Source organism: Odocoileus virginianus, chromosome 10 (assembly GCF_023699985.2).
Source record: "Odocoileus virginianus isolate 20LAN1187 ecotype Illinois chromosome 10, Ovbor_1.2, whole genome shotgun sequence".
Taxonomy (NCBI): domain Eukaryota; kingdom Metazoa; phylum Chordata; class Mammalia; order Artiodactyla; family Cervidae; genus Odocoileus; species Odocoileus virginianus.
Genome location: NC_069683.1, coordinates 52,786,967 through 52,801,730, shown reverse-complemented (window position 1 = coordinate 52,801,730; position 14,764 = coordinate 52,786,967).

Here is a 14,764-nt window from a genome sequence, read left to right as displayed (position 1 = left end):
GAGATTGTGAAGGACAGGGAAGCCTGGCATGCTACAGTGCATGGGGTCACAGAATCGGACCCAACTGAACAAAACAGAACCACTTGGGACTTTAGACTGTGATTCCATGACCCAGGGCCATCAGTTGAACCATGACCCTTTGTTCCTCAGCCCCTATAAGCCTCTCACCTACTGTCTTATGCCATCCCTTAAACCTCTGTGTTCCATCTTCTACTCCTGACCTCTTTCCCACTCTTCCCACTGTGCTCTCTGGAATTATCACTCAGTCCTAACTCCCTACATTTCTGGACTCCTCCTTCTATCCAATGGCCTTAACCACAACTTGGTTCTTCCCTAAGGATGCAGCTTCCTTTCTGCTGCATGGACCATAGAGTAGGTGCTGCCATTTCCTGAACTTCATGGCTGCCATTTGCAGATTTAATTCAGGGGGACGTTTTTTGTGGCTTCAGTTGTGGGACTAAATTACCTTTTATTTCTTCCAGTTGTCTTCATCTACAGAATTTGCTGGGATTCCTTGGTGGCTCAGCAGTAAAGAATCTGCCTGCCAGAGCAGGAGACTTGGGTTCAATCCATGGGTTGGGAAGATCCCCTGGAGAAGGGACTGGCAACCCACTCCAGTATTCTTGCTGGAAAATTCTATGGAGAGTGGAGCCTGGTGGGCTACCATGCATGGAGTCACAAAGAGTCAGACACAACTTAGCAACTAAACAGCAGCGACAATGTTCACTGCCTCTATTGTCTATATTTTCTCATTTTCTATATTCTTAAGGCTCTGGCATTTAAGAGGGCCTGGCTAGCTAATTCCCAGAGAGCACCAACAGTTTCCCTTAGACGGAACCTCTGATATGCAAGCCAAGCAACCCAGTGCCCACATCCTCAAACAACTCTTTTCTCAAACTCTTACGCACTAAGCTTGGATTCATCCAGCCCGAACTCACCCCAGGACTAGGTGTTGGACAGCTAAAACCACTCTAGCTCAGAGCTACCTGAAATTATTCGAACTGGCCAGTCCTAAGCTTACTCAGTGTACTTACTCTGTCTTACCTCTTCCTTCCTGTTGCCGTTGCTGCTGTTCAGTCAGTCAAGTCTGACTCTGTGACCCATGGACTGCAGCACGCCAGGCCTCCCTGTCCATCACCAACTCCCGGAGTTGACCCAAACTCATGTCCATCGAGCCGGTGATGCCATCCAACCATCTCATCCTCTGTTGTCCCCTTCTCCTCTTGCCTTCAATCTTTCCCAGCATTAGGGTCTTTTCCAATGAGTCAGCTCTTTGCATCAGGTGGCCAAAGTATTGGAGCTTCAGCTTCAGCATCAGCCCTTCCAATGAGTATTCAGGACTGATTTCCTTTAGGATTGACTGGTTTGATCTCCTTGCAGACCAAGGGACTCTCAAGAGTTGTCCCCAACACCCTCTTTTGAAAGCATTAGTTCTTCAGTGCTCAGCCTTCTTTATGGTTCAACTCTCACATCCACACGTGGCTACTGGAAAAACCATAGCTTTGACTATAGAGACCTTTGTCAGCAATGTCTAACAAAGTGATGTCTCTGCTTTTTAACACATTGCCTATGTTTGTCATAGCTTTTCTTCCAAGGAGGAAGCATCTTTTAATTTCATGGTGCAGTCAATAGCTACAGATTTTGGAGCCCAAGTAAATAAAATCTATCACTGTTTTCATCATTTCCCCATCTATTTGCCATGAAGTGATGGGACTGCCATGTTCTTCTTTCTTCTGTTTTTGCTTTCTGATTGACCCTAGTCCATCTCCATGTGACCTTGGGTGGGGTCATGATTGCTCTCATACCATGCCTGAATAAAACAAATCCTGAGTACAATTTTAAATCATACACAGTCACTTGAACTTCAAATTTCCCATATTCCTACCTTAGACTTCAATTCATGCTATCATCATTTGCCATCATCACGAGGAACTTTAAATCCTGTACAAGGGTCAATAAATGAATGAATGAGTGTCAGACTTGGTTCCAGTTCTGACTCTCACCCTCACCAGGCAAGTGGCTTCACTTGTCTGAGGCTGTTTCCTCATCAACTGGGACAATACTTATCCACAAGAGACTAGGATGTGATGAAAAGCTAGGTAAAGCACCCAGAACCTGAGGTGGGGCACAGAGGTGATGAGTGTCAGTTCCGTTTTTCCTTTTCCCCTTTTTACCTGAGGATATGTGGATGAGGTGGGAGTCACTAGCAGGATTCATAGGAATTTGATAATTTCCCCTTGGCTTGAGTTCCCAACCATTGGCACTAATTCCCAACCATTGGTCTCTGCTCACAGCAGACCTCTGGAAAGAGAAGAGGTGGTGATGACAGAAACCAATTTTCCAGCCCTCAGGGCCTGGACGCCTCAGGAACTCCTCAGGAATTGTCATGCGTTTCCACTCTCTCTCTCCTTTCCAGACCTGCAAGCCTTCTGAGATGAAGCAGGGTGGCCTGGACATACCCACAGGTGGTTATTTCTAGAGGCAGCCTACTGGGAAGGATGGATCCCAGGTCACATGGGCCAAAGCCAGGAAGTCTCGTGGCTGGTGGGAAATGTTTTTCAACAGACCCCAGGAAATCAGGAAGGATGAGAAATGAAAACCTCCCAGCACCCCCTTTCTTTGGAGTAGCATCCTTTGTCAGACAGGATATACGAGTCAACATTCAATTCCTTCCTCTGACTAGGTGTGGTCACCACCCTGAAGGGACTTGCGGAGATAAGGGTTGCCCTGCTGTTCTCTTCTGTGCTGTCTGGCCCAGTCTAGGCTCTCTGACTGTTTAAGTATTTCATCTCTCTCTTCTGGAGGGGGAGTCAGCACTGAGAATGTGACTGGATGTCCAAGCCGGTGCTGGTGCCAGTGGCTATATCTGTTCCTGGGGGCGACTTTGAATGCAATAGTCATCAATCAACCAGTAAATGGTGCTGTGGGCACAGCCCCATGCAGGTTCTTATTAGGAGTGGAGAAGGAGAGGAGGCATGGTCCGACAGCTTGTCCTTCAGCAGTTTCTGGTCTTGTTTAGGGGACAAACTTAACATGTCGAAGAGCAGTAGACTGTATGTGGTGTGTTTAAAGACCAAATCGCCTGTATGCACCCACGTGCAGTCAGAAGAGAAGGTTCGGGAAGGAGTTACGGGAGAAAACTTTAGAGAGAGGTGAGGCTGAGATGGGGAGGGAGTGATGCAGAGATAAGAACAGTCAGAAGGAAAGAGCCATCATATTCTTTGAGAACAGACCACGAGACTGGTGGGTTTTACACACTGTTCCATTAGTCCATGTGGCAGCCTGTGTGGCAGAGACTTTATTATTCTCACCCTCATTTTTAAATGAGGAAATAGAGACACAGAGAAACCAGCCTTGAGTTACTTGGGCAGGAAGCGATGGGAGGCAACTGGCTTTCAAATCTACACTTGTAACCCAAAGGGTGCGCTTCTAGATCAGGGTGCTCAACCTTGGCTGCACATTTAAACTATTAGAGATGCTTTTTCCAAAAACCAAGGCCAGGTCGTAAGTCTAGAGATGGATTAACTTGGTCTAAGGCAAGGATAAGTCACAGACAGTTTAACAGAGCCTATGAGAGTGATGCGAGTTTGAGAACCACTGTTTCTAACTCTCACCATGAGCTTCCACTGTGAGGAAGAGGGCTGGGAGAGGAGTCCGGGGAGGGCAGGTAAGGACTGGCGCTAGAAACAGGCAAGTGTCAGCATAAAGGAGAGGAAGAGAGAGAACTTACCCACACGAGGCACATTTGTCAAGTGGTTGCTATAGGCCAGGCACTACCCATGGGTTATTTTGTCTCATCAACCCAAAGTATTATTATTTCAGTTTAAGAAATGAGACTTAGGAGGTTACATAGCTTGTTCTTACATAGGGTAAGCAGCAAAACTAGGATTTAGAAGCAGGTCTGTTCAATCACAGCCTGTGAACTACCTCACATGCAATAATAGGTAATGAGAGACATGGTTCTGGTGTGTGTGGCAGGCATCAGTCAAGACAGGCTACGTTATGCTGCAATAAGAAACAATCTCCAATTACCAGGGCCTCAGACAACTTTTTTGGTCTCGTGTCCCTCATGGGTTAGCAGAAAAGTTCTTCTCATCCTGGTCAATTAGAGACTCAGGCTAATCTCAAATGTTGATGATCAGGATGCTGGAGAGAAAGAATGCCAGAGGGTCTCACATTAGCAGTGAAGTGCTCAAGCCCAGAAGCAATACCCATCACTTCCACTTCCAATCCACTGAGCAGAACTAGTTCCTATCATATGACAATAAACGGAGAAGCTGAAATACTGATAAGCAGTCCTAACGGCTAGTGCAGGGCAGCAAGAAGAAAGTGGTATTCTAGAAAACTGGCCTGGAAGTGGTCCGCATGGCTCATAGGGGAGACAGGAAGGCAGTGAACTGGTTTGGTGGCCATTGACATCAGCGGACAGGTGATGAGGTCTTACTCTCTGGGGTCAATAGTGAGAGTGGAGAGGAAAGGAAAAAAGTCATTGCACCGGAGCTGACTGATACATAGTTGGGAGCTGACGATGGACTGGGAGAGGCCAGAGAGTCAAACATGACTCCGAGGCAGGACCGAGAGGAAAAGCCGTCAAGAGGCCACCTTTCCGGCTTCACCCACTGTCTTCTCCCTGTTTCTCCCCTCCTGTTTCAGGTCCTTCTGACCTGTATGCTTTCCTCTTGAGCATGGTTCTACAAAGTATCTATGTTCCATAATGTCATGGCAGAGTCTCCTACCCTCAAAATTTATTAGCTGAGAACTCTTACTAAGATGTAAAGTGCTATTCTTGGGATGCTTGCATTTTAATAACTTTGAAGCCTTTGAAAACTAAGTTAATAAATCTTCAACCGTATGAGGACTTCAGGCCACAAGAGAAAAAACAGCTACTTAATGAAAACTACCTATGTGCCTGTCACTGTTTTATGGAAAGGGGCTGCAGCCGTGAGAAACAAAGCCCCGGGCTCATGGAGGCCAATACTTTAGCGAGGAAGACAGACAGTATACAGACTCATGACTCTGCCAATGTTAAGTACCATGGAAAAAAGAAAGCAAGAGAAGGGGCTTAGGAAGTGCACTTAAATATGCATGTATGTGGCTGTGGGTTATCTTCCAATGATGCTACCATTGCCAAACATATGAAATTCCTTTTAAGGAATACCTACAAATGCTGATCTTTCATGGATGGAAGACTAGAGATTTTCCTATATTTTGCTCTGGTGTTTTTGGAAGCAAATCATAAAACTACCTGCTGGGTCAAGTCAGAGAATTCCAAGCCAGCCTGGGGAGTGGTTCTGCAGTGCCTGCAGAAGGACACAGCCCCGGCAGTGGGACACACTTGAACTATCATGCGGGTCTCTGCTCAGGCACCCACATGCTGCCTCTGCCTTCTCCCTGCCTGTGAGGACACAGCCTGCTACTCAATCTGATGGGACAACTGTCAAAACAGGGGCCTCGCGCTGTCTCTCAGCAGCCTTGTCAGGCTATCAGAGTGATTCACTCCAAGGAATAAAAAATGACAATGAAGCGACCAGCATCCTAAATGGCCCCACATTTGCAGAAGTCCTGGCCTCAGGACCAGCCCACTGGTTGCTGCTTCAACCTCCAATGAAAACCAAATAAATAAGCCACAGCACACGTTTATTGGTCTCTCAGAGAAGGCTGTTTCCCCACAGAGCTCAAACTCTCAGCACAGGTCTCTGAATCCCTATATTTTATTTTTAAAAAACAGCATCACCAACCCAAACTAGGTCATGCATCTTCCCTTAGAGCCGAACAAAGGCAGTGCGGTGCTTCCCTTTCTCATGCTTATCATTCTCCCAGGCTGGTGGCAAGGTCTACTGCTCAAACAGTTAATATTTTTCTGACACAGCAGTGATTGTGTTTGGAATTCCAAATGGGAAGGATGTGGGGTCTACATTTCAGAGGAAAACTTGGGAGATCAGCCAGGTCATTCATCTGCCAGATTCTGTGCTTGCAGTAATGGGGTAGGGAGGAGGGGAGAAGGCAGAAGAAAGGAGAAACTTTCCAGGATAAAACCCACCAAAGGAGAAAGCTAAACGGATCATGGTCCATTGGCAAGAACAGTAAACGAGCCTTAGGAGAGCTGAGTTCCACCTAGCCCTGCTGGAAACAATCTGGATAACTTTGGGAAAATCTCAGATATTGTTGCTGTTGCTCTATTTCCTTATCTATTTAGACATATGCTTATGTACAGGTTAGATATGAGGATGTTATAAAGATCCAAAAAGCTGGATCAGAAAAGATGGTAAACAGAAAAGATGTAAAAGTTCTAGTGAATTAGGGGAGAAGTATGTTACTGGTACCAGGCATTGTTTATTGCTTTTGTACAGTCTTATCATTCAAGCACTGGGGGCCTGGGTCCCCAAGGTTTAATTTTGAGGAAAGTCTGTGGATTAGATGAGGAAATGCTTTGCAGACAGAGATTATGACTTACATAGAATCATAGAATAATTGGAGCCCAGAGACCTCAGGAATAATCCCATTCCACCTTCCTCCCCAAATGCAAAATCCCTCCAACAAATCCTCTGTGTTCCCACATCAGCTTAAAGTGTAATACAAGTAGTCATTTGCTTTTTGTGAGTGATTAGATCCAGGGGTTAGTTTTTTCCTATTTTATCCAAAATTCCCTAGACTAAATGAGAACACATAGTAGGCACACAGATAAATAAATAAGTGACAGTATGGACATCCCTGGAAGATGTTCCTTCAGACTCTTTTAAACAGCCCAGCGATGGAGGCTTCTTGCTTAACGATGCCACTCACTGTATTCTGAGCATCAGTCATTGCCAGAGTGTTCTTTCCTACCTAAGTTGGAATCAGAGTTCTTCAATTCCTCCCGCTTTTGGTGCTGTCTTCTGGAGCTCTCTCCTTCACCAAGGAAAGCCTTTAAACTGTCTTCACCTCCTTTGCCCTTCCATCTTTCCTGCTTCCTAGACCTCCCTTCATTTTTGTCTCCTTGAACAGACTGTAAATACCTGTCTTAAAATATGATGCCTAGAGCAATCCAAATATGATCTTGCTGGCCAATGAATTAGAGGGATATGAATACTTAAGTTCATTCTTATAAGGGTCCAAGTATCTTCCAGCATTACAGGTTCTTTATATCTGTTAGCCTATCCCATTCCATTAAATCTGCAAGTCAACCCTGGGAGCTGAGGATCATCATTCCTGTTTTACTTATGAGGATACTAAGGTTCAGTGAGTTGCATCTGCTTGTCCACCGTCTCACTGCTGGGAGGTGGTGGGGTTGGGACTTGCTCTCAGGTCTGGTAGGAAGTCCTCCTTCTCAGGCCTTCATTCATCAATTACTTAGTAAATATCTACTCTGTGCCAGTTTCTGTGCTTAACCCTGGGAAGGAAATGACCCCAATGCTGATTCCCTCCAAAAGAACAGTTTGCCTTCTGTGGCCGGAGAATATACTTCTTGCCTGGGGGAAATCAGCATTAACACAGCACTTTGCAAATGGTATCATCTTATTGCTTTTTACATAGTAATGTGTGTATTTCTGCATTTCTCCCCAATACTGTGGACTCCTGGTATTTACCTTGGTTCTCACCCCACTCCCAGCATTAGAAGAGGTGTTCAATATAGCACTTACATATAGTAGGCACTAAATAAATATTTGTTGAGTGCACGAAGTGCTTATTTGCTAAGTCAAATGTTATGTCCTCTATGGCTAAAAGTAGAACTTCAGGAAGGGAAATCAGACAAAAATGAGAGAGGAGGAGAATTTCTAGCTGCAGAAAAATACATCAAATTATCACTGGTCATTTCTGGGGTGGCAGAAGTACCTGAATCAGCTTCCTGTCCTATATGACTATGACTTCCTCTAAGTTAGAACATAATTGATACTGAATGTGGCTTCTAAAATTTTCTCATCTCTCTGGGCAGTTGTATCACCCTGAGCTTGACTTCATACTGAGTTCCAAGCTCTCTGAAATCCCTAGATGTTTTCTACTTAAACTCCTGTCAAGGCAGATGACTTTCACAACCTGTGTTGCTTCATGGCCTAAATTTGGGGTTTTATGCTTATCTTTGTTGAATGTACTCTATCACTTCTAGCCTGTTTCTCTGACTGTGGGTTTGTATTTGTTTTAGTGACCTTCCCAGCACTGTGTCATCCACAAACTTGATCAGCATGCTGTTTGGATTTTTTTTTTTTTTAATTCGAGTAATTGATACAAATGTGGGACAGAGAAAGGCTAAGGACAGAGTCCAGAGGCACCTTGCCAGAGGCAAACCTTCAGGGTGACCTTGATCAACATTGTCTAAATAGCACTTTAAACAACTAATATGTGACTGAACTATTACTATATTGCTCATATTTCTAGCCGGACTATAAAAATATTGTAGAAATCAATGTCAAATTTCTTATTGAAATCTACAGACTTCCCAAAAGGAAATAAGCAAATGTGGCTTGGATATTTTGAATGGAGTCTTGGAGAATGGGAGCGTTATTTATTTAATAAGGGTTCAGAAACCATCTCCCTAGTGATCTTGTCTGTGACTTTTACTGGGATTCAATGTTGAAATTTTGTTTCTGAATTTCCCACTTATCTTTTTTGTGGAAAGCCAGACTAGTATCCCCCTGTTGCAATTACTGGCTATTGACAACCTGATGAAACTAGGAATCCTCAATACGGCATTCTGCTTCTACTTTCAGAAACCCCAGGCCAAAACCCCATGATTAAGTTCTTCAAAGAGAATGATTTTTATATAGTAAAGAATGAAACAAACACTTTCAATGAGAAATTGAAACTTCAAAAAGCACCTTCTTGTGTGAACACTTAAAGCTGTAACCTAAGTATTGCTATTGAGATGCTTCTAAAGATCCAGAGAAAGGATCAAAACACCAGCTCTGATCACTCATCCTGCTTTTTCCTTGATTTACTTGTCCTAAATATAACTAAAGATAATCAGGCAATAACAATGAAACAAAAATCACAGCATACAATTACCTCTATTTTTTGTAAAGCTTGTACTCACTTCTGGGGTTCAGATGAAGTTCTCTTACTGAATCTCAATAGAGGCATGAAGTCGACTGGATTAATATGCAGAAATATTCACTCTCTGCCATCACCTCATTGGTGATAATATATTTTCCTACTTCATAGATTTGGGGACTTGACTAGGGACTTGTCTGGCCTCAAAGTAGGTGAAGAATAGCTTCTTGACCCTTAATTTGGTGTTTAAGCCAAGTGACTGCTTTAACCAATGGAATGTTTGTAAATATTAACAAAACAGAGGTTTACATGGTTGGGCTGGGTTTTTCCCTCTGCCAAGACCATGAGAAGAACATTTCTGGAGTAGCCTGGGGGGGCCACAGATGATGAGAAACATATAAAGCATTGTCTCCAGCTGACCCACAGACCTTAGACCATCTGACTCCAGATGACACCAGATGTGAGGAAAAGAAATGTAATGCAAGAGAAAGAAATCCCAGGTTGTGTATTTTGTTGCTGTTATACAGTATTATAGCAACACATGGTTATCCATTCAGTTGTATGACACAGTGCTGGGCACTTAGTAGATGCTGAATAAAAAGTCTATTGATCTGAACAGAATTGAAAATGTGCCTGTTGTCTTTACAGCAGCCTCAGAGCAAGGTCCTTGCTGAAGGGCCCCAACTTGTAACTTAATCCTTCAAGTACACATCCACAGCTTTGAATCTCAGTTCTTCTGAGGTCGTTAAACATTTACATACACACATGCCCACACACATCTATTAACTGTCCATCAGGATCTAGCCTAAAGCTTCCTATGCCTGGAAGGGCTGAGCTATTTTGAAACCAAACCAATTAAGAACAGCAAGGCCCTTAGGCTGAAGGAAGATCCAGCAACCACAGATCCTTAAAATGTTCAATCCTGGGACTACACTGACATGTGTGGGCAAGATCCAGGCTTATGATTCGGATAAAGCAGTTCCTGGGTCTCCTGTGTAAGTACATAACCTGGCCTGATTCTCTATGAGGAGGGACTTAAGTACTAATGCTGGTGATTATGGCTGGAGGATAGGGAGGGACCTAATATCATTTCATGCATAATGGCAACTGCATCATGTTCAGTAATCATTCCACTAATATTTAATAATAATAATAGTACTTAGTAATACATTGATAATAATACCTACCATCTATAAAACACTTATACGCCAAGCCCTTTATGTGCACCATCTCATTCTCTTCTCATTATTAAATGAGAAGGTTATTGAGCCCTCTGATGTAGCATGATAATTGCCTCTATTTTAAGTGACTTACTCAAAGTCACACAGTCAGAATGTGAAGAAGTTGGAGTTTGAATCTAGTCAGACCACATTCGAATCAGTAGATTAACTCATCAATTATGACTGAAGGGTATTTTAAAACCCATTATGAGTTGGTGGTGGGGCCCGGGAGGAAATAGAACAGGGACATGTGCATTTTGGCAGCTTGTTTGCTGAGCTGTGATAGAGGCCAGTTTGCAGTCTGAGGTCAGAGATGGAGTAGGCGTGGATCAGAAGACAGGTGTAACTAGGAGGGGAGATGCGGGCGGAAGAAGGCACAGAACAGGAATGGCGCTGCTGCAAGGGGGAGGGCCGGGAGGAGGAGGAGGTCTGGTGATGCTCTTGGTGGAAGTGGACCATTTGTGGGGAGAACCAAACGTCTCAGGTGGATTAGTGAGACTGTGGAGATTCACAACGTCCCATCTTCTGCCCCACGAGATTTTCAGTTAAGTCTACCAAAAAGCCACAAAATGCTTAGTGTGACTGATTATTTCTGAAAAAACAGTGGAAAAGCTGAGGTCATGCCCAAGGGTGATGCTGGTAGAAAACAGCTCTTAGAGCCAGAGTGGGGTGGCTGTGAGTTCATCAGTGTCTCTGGGCTCTGCAGGGAACGAGGCGCCCCTGCGCTGACTCAGCCAGGGCTAATAACTAACAGCCTTTCTAGAAAGAAAAAAGGCTCCTTTCACACAGGTAGGTTTAGCCCCAGGCCAGGGAGCACCCCTTGGTGTGGAGTGAGAGCAAGACTCCAGCCTCCACTCGCCCCCTCTGCCAGCTGTCTCTGGGCAGGTACAAGCTGCGTGAAGGTCTGTAGGAGGCCAGATGCCTGTCTGGCTCAGAAGCAGGACAGCAGGGGCCTGGGTTACAAAATTGTGATGCTGCTGTGCTGTGTGGACCATGCAGAAGTGTGGCCAGGGTACCTCTGAGCCCAGAGGAGGGAGCTGAGATCCACCTGGCTGGAAGGGCATCACGGTTGGAAACAGTTTACATTGAAGCTGAAACCTGGGGGATGAGCAGGATCTTACCAGACAGATGACAGAGAGAAGGGCCTTCCTGCCCCTGGGAAAGGCATGGAAGTGTGGATTTTTGACACTTTCAATGGCTGATAGTACTATGGAGTACAAACATAAGCTTCCCACAAAAATTCTCCAAGGCCCTAAATAAACAAATACCAGAAGCATGGCTGCTTCAAAGCAGGTCTTCTAGTTCTCCTTTCCCAGTGGCCTGACGCTTCTACACAGAAGATGCCTCTGGACCATTAAGAGACTAAATTATAGGGTATCCATGACTGGTGTCAGAGCGCTCAGCAGGAGGGTTGCTGCCCAGAGACGAGGTTGGGAAGGAAGTCTGATCGATGTAAAGTAGTCACAGAGAGGAGTGCTAAGGTTCCTGTTACCGGATTACGGGGAGTGTTCATGATCTCAACATCAGCTACCAACCCAGTCAGTACATCTGATGTGCGACCCTGTCTCCATCCAGGCACCAATGCAGCAGGACACAGGGCAATGGTGGGGAGGGGTTTAGAGAGGCACCCCCTCTTCAAGAGGATATGGGTGATCACAGAGTAACTCACAGCCAAGGAGCTGGATGGAAAAGGGCATGGGGTGGGGGGAAGAGAAACTTCATTCACCAATTCTCCTTTTCAAATAAGATGTGGTAAAGAGCTATTATGTGCCAGGCGCGTGGCTAGGCATTAGAGTACACGAATGAACAGGGTTTTCCTCCTCTGCCTACTTCACTGTCTTTTCTGGGTCTGGCCCTGGTTGGACACACTCATCACCTGCCCATCCTAACTGTACCAGAATTTGTGATTCAAAATTCAGACCTGAAATGCTAGCCTCTTTCTTATCTCTGGAACACAAGGGGTGTGGAAGAGGAGAATTCCTCCAAGGAATAGTGGCCAGTCAGTGGACAAGGAGAAACAGGCTTGATTGAAGGGAGTTGTGTCTAGTCAACTGGACAGAACAATGGGGTTTGGTGATGGATAGCTGTGCATTAGCTCTGAATTCTTGGGGAAAATTCAGCCTACAGCAGAGCCATAATAGCATATATCATCTCTTCCCTGGGAAGGAGAAACAGTTGCAGTTGCACCTTCCTACCTATTAATCACATCTTCCATTAAGCAGGATAACTCACCATAATTGTGATTACACTTGGGAATCAATTAATGTACACCTTAAAATAAAGTGTAGAGAGGAAAGCAATTAATGTAATAGAGTTAGAGCATCAAAATGACACAAATGTTATTGACAATTATGAATCACATATTGCAGTTTTTTGGTTCTCTGCTCTTTCATGGACAGGTTTACTGTAGAGGAGAGGAGGCAGCATCAGATCTTCTGGGTGAAGACGTAAGTTCCAGCTCTCCCATCACCACTTGCTAAAAGCAAGATGCCAGCGGCTTCCAAGCCATCTTCTATCCCTACCTCCAACTCCATTTCTAGGCAACGAGGCTCCAAGGATTGGAAGGAAGAGGCTCAAAGGAGAGCCAGCATTTCCCTGTTGGTTAGAAAGACTGATTTCTCTCAGACTTGGCCTCGCTTTTTTACTCAAAGACAAAGTCTGTGATCTTTCAGACATGGACTGTTTGGCTATTTGTTTGTTGGATATAATCTGGAAGAGATTTCTAATATTAAATAGATTTAATTCAACCTAAACAGAAAAATGGCATTTAAAATCCATACTGAGCTTTTTAGCTTCTAGCATCTCAGGATTGCAAAATCCAAATCACTGCATCCAAAATCACTGCAGATGGTGACTGCAGCCATGAAATAAAAAGACACTTACTCCTTGGAAGAAAAGTTATAATCAACCTAGACAGCAAATTAAAAAGCAGAGACATTGCTTTGCCAACAAAGGTCCATCTAGTCAAGGCTATGGTTTTTCCAGTAGTCATGTATGGATGTGAGAGTTGGACTATAAAGAAAGCAGAGTGCCGGAGAATTGATGCTTTTGAACTGTGGTGTTGGAGAAGACTCTTGAGAGTCCCTTGGGCTGCAAGGAGATCCAACCAGTCCATCCTAAAGGAAATAAGTCCTGAATATTCATTGGAAGGACTGATGCTGAAGCTGAAACTCCAATACTTTGGCCACCTGATGCGAAGAGCTGGCTCATCTGAAAAGACCCTGATACTGGGAAAGATTGAGGGCAGGAGGAGAAGGGGACGACAGGGGATGAGATGGTTGGATGGCATCACTGACTCAATGGACATGAATTTGAGTAAATTCCGGGAGTTGGTGATGGACAGGGAGGCCTGGTGTGCTGCAGTCTATGGGGTTGCAAAGGGTTGGACACGACTGAGCCATTGAACTGAGCTGAACTGATCTCAGGATTGCACCAATCCTAAGAAGGAAACAGGAAAGAAGGTTATTATTTTCAATTTTTAGATTTGGAAAGCAAAGTTTAAGTGAATAAATCACTTACCAAGACTACAAGATGAATTAAAAGTAGGCTGTCTTATCAGTAGGCCAGGTCGACAAAGATGGTTTTAACACACTTGCTGCGATGGCTGTTCAGGTTCATATTCCAGTCCCCAAAGGCTTCTGTTCTGGATGAACACTCCTTGGGAGAACTTCCAGGTGTTAGAAAAGATCCTGAGTTCAGTCCACTCCAGGCCCCGACTTCAACTGAAACCACCTAATTAAAACTTACAAAAGAAAATTTAGATTTGAAGAATTCAGATTCAGCTGGAAGATATTTGAGGGGTAATCAAACCCACACTTTCATTTTCTGGATGAGAAAAGTGAAACCTGGTTTGGGGAGGGCGTTGTGATTTGGGTCCATTCCCAGCTTTGGACAGAAACCTCCGTAGACAGAGAGGCAAGGGCTTGGCTGTAACCCAGGAGAAAATAAAGCTGCAATAACAGAGAAAACTCTTTACACATCTCAACCAAATGCTTTTTGTGGATTGTGGTGTTGATTTGAATGTTTTGGCCCCGACCAAGTCTCTTGTTCATCTTAAACATGTGCTCATTCGCTGATTTTTTATGTAATTAACATGATTCCTTTCCTAAGCTCCCTGAAAACTCCAGATCAGCAGTTCTTTGATCTACTCTGCCCTCAGAACAACCACTCTAGGTAATCACAAGCTTCCATACAAGGAAGTTATGGAATCCAGGGCTGGTCCCTGTTGTCTTCCTTCTTCAAGTAAGGGGCATACCCACCACCTGGGGGCTGAGAACTGAGGGCTGCCCAGACAGACTGACACACCCTCTCTGAGGATGGCTCTAGGGATCTGGGTTTCTGTTTCTTAGCTGAAGGCTTCCTCCCATCACCATAGCTACATCCCTCATCCAATCTGGCCACTGCAGCCTGCATGGGGAGCTCAGAACAGAGCAGTAAAGCTATCCATAGCCTCAGCATTAACTAAGTCTTTGTTAGGATCCCAATGGCAGTTTTGATTCAATAGCCAAATAAACTCCAGAACATTGATGACCCACAGCCAATGAATTTTTAAACTTTTCTTTTTTCTCTTTTAATCTGTG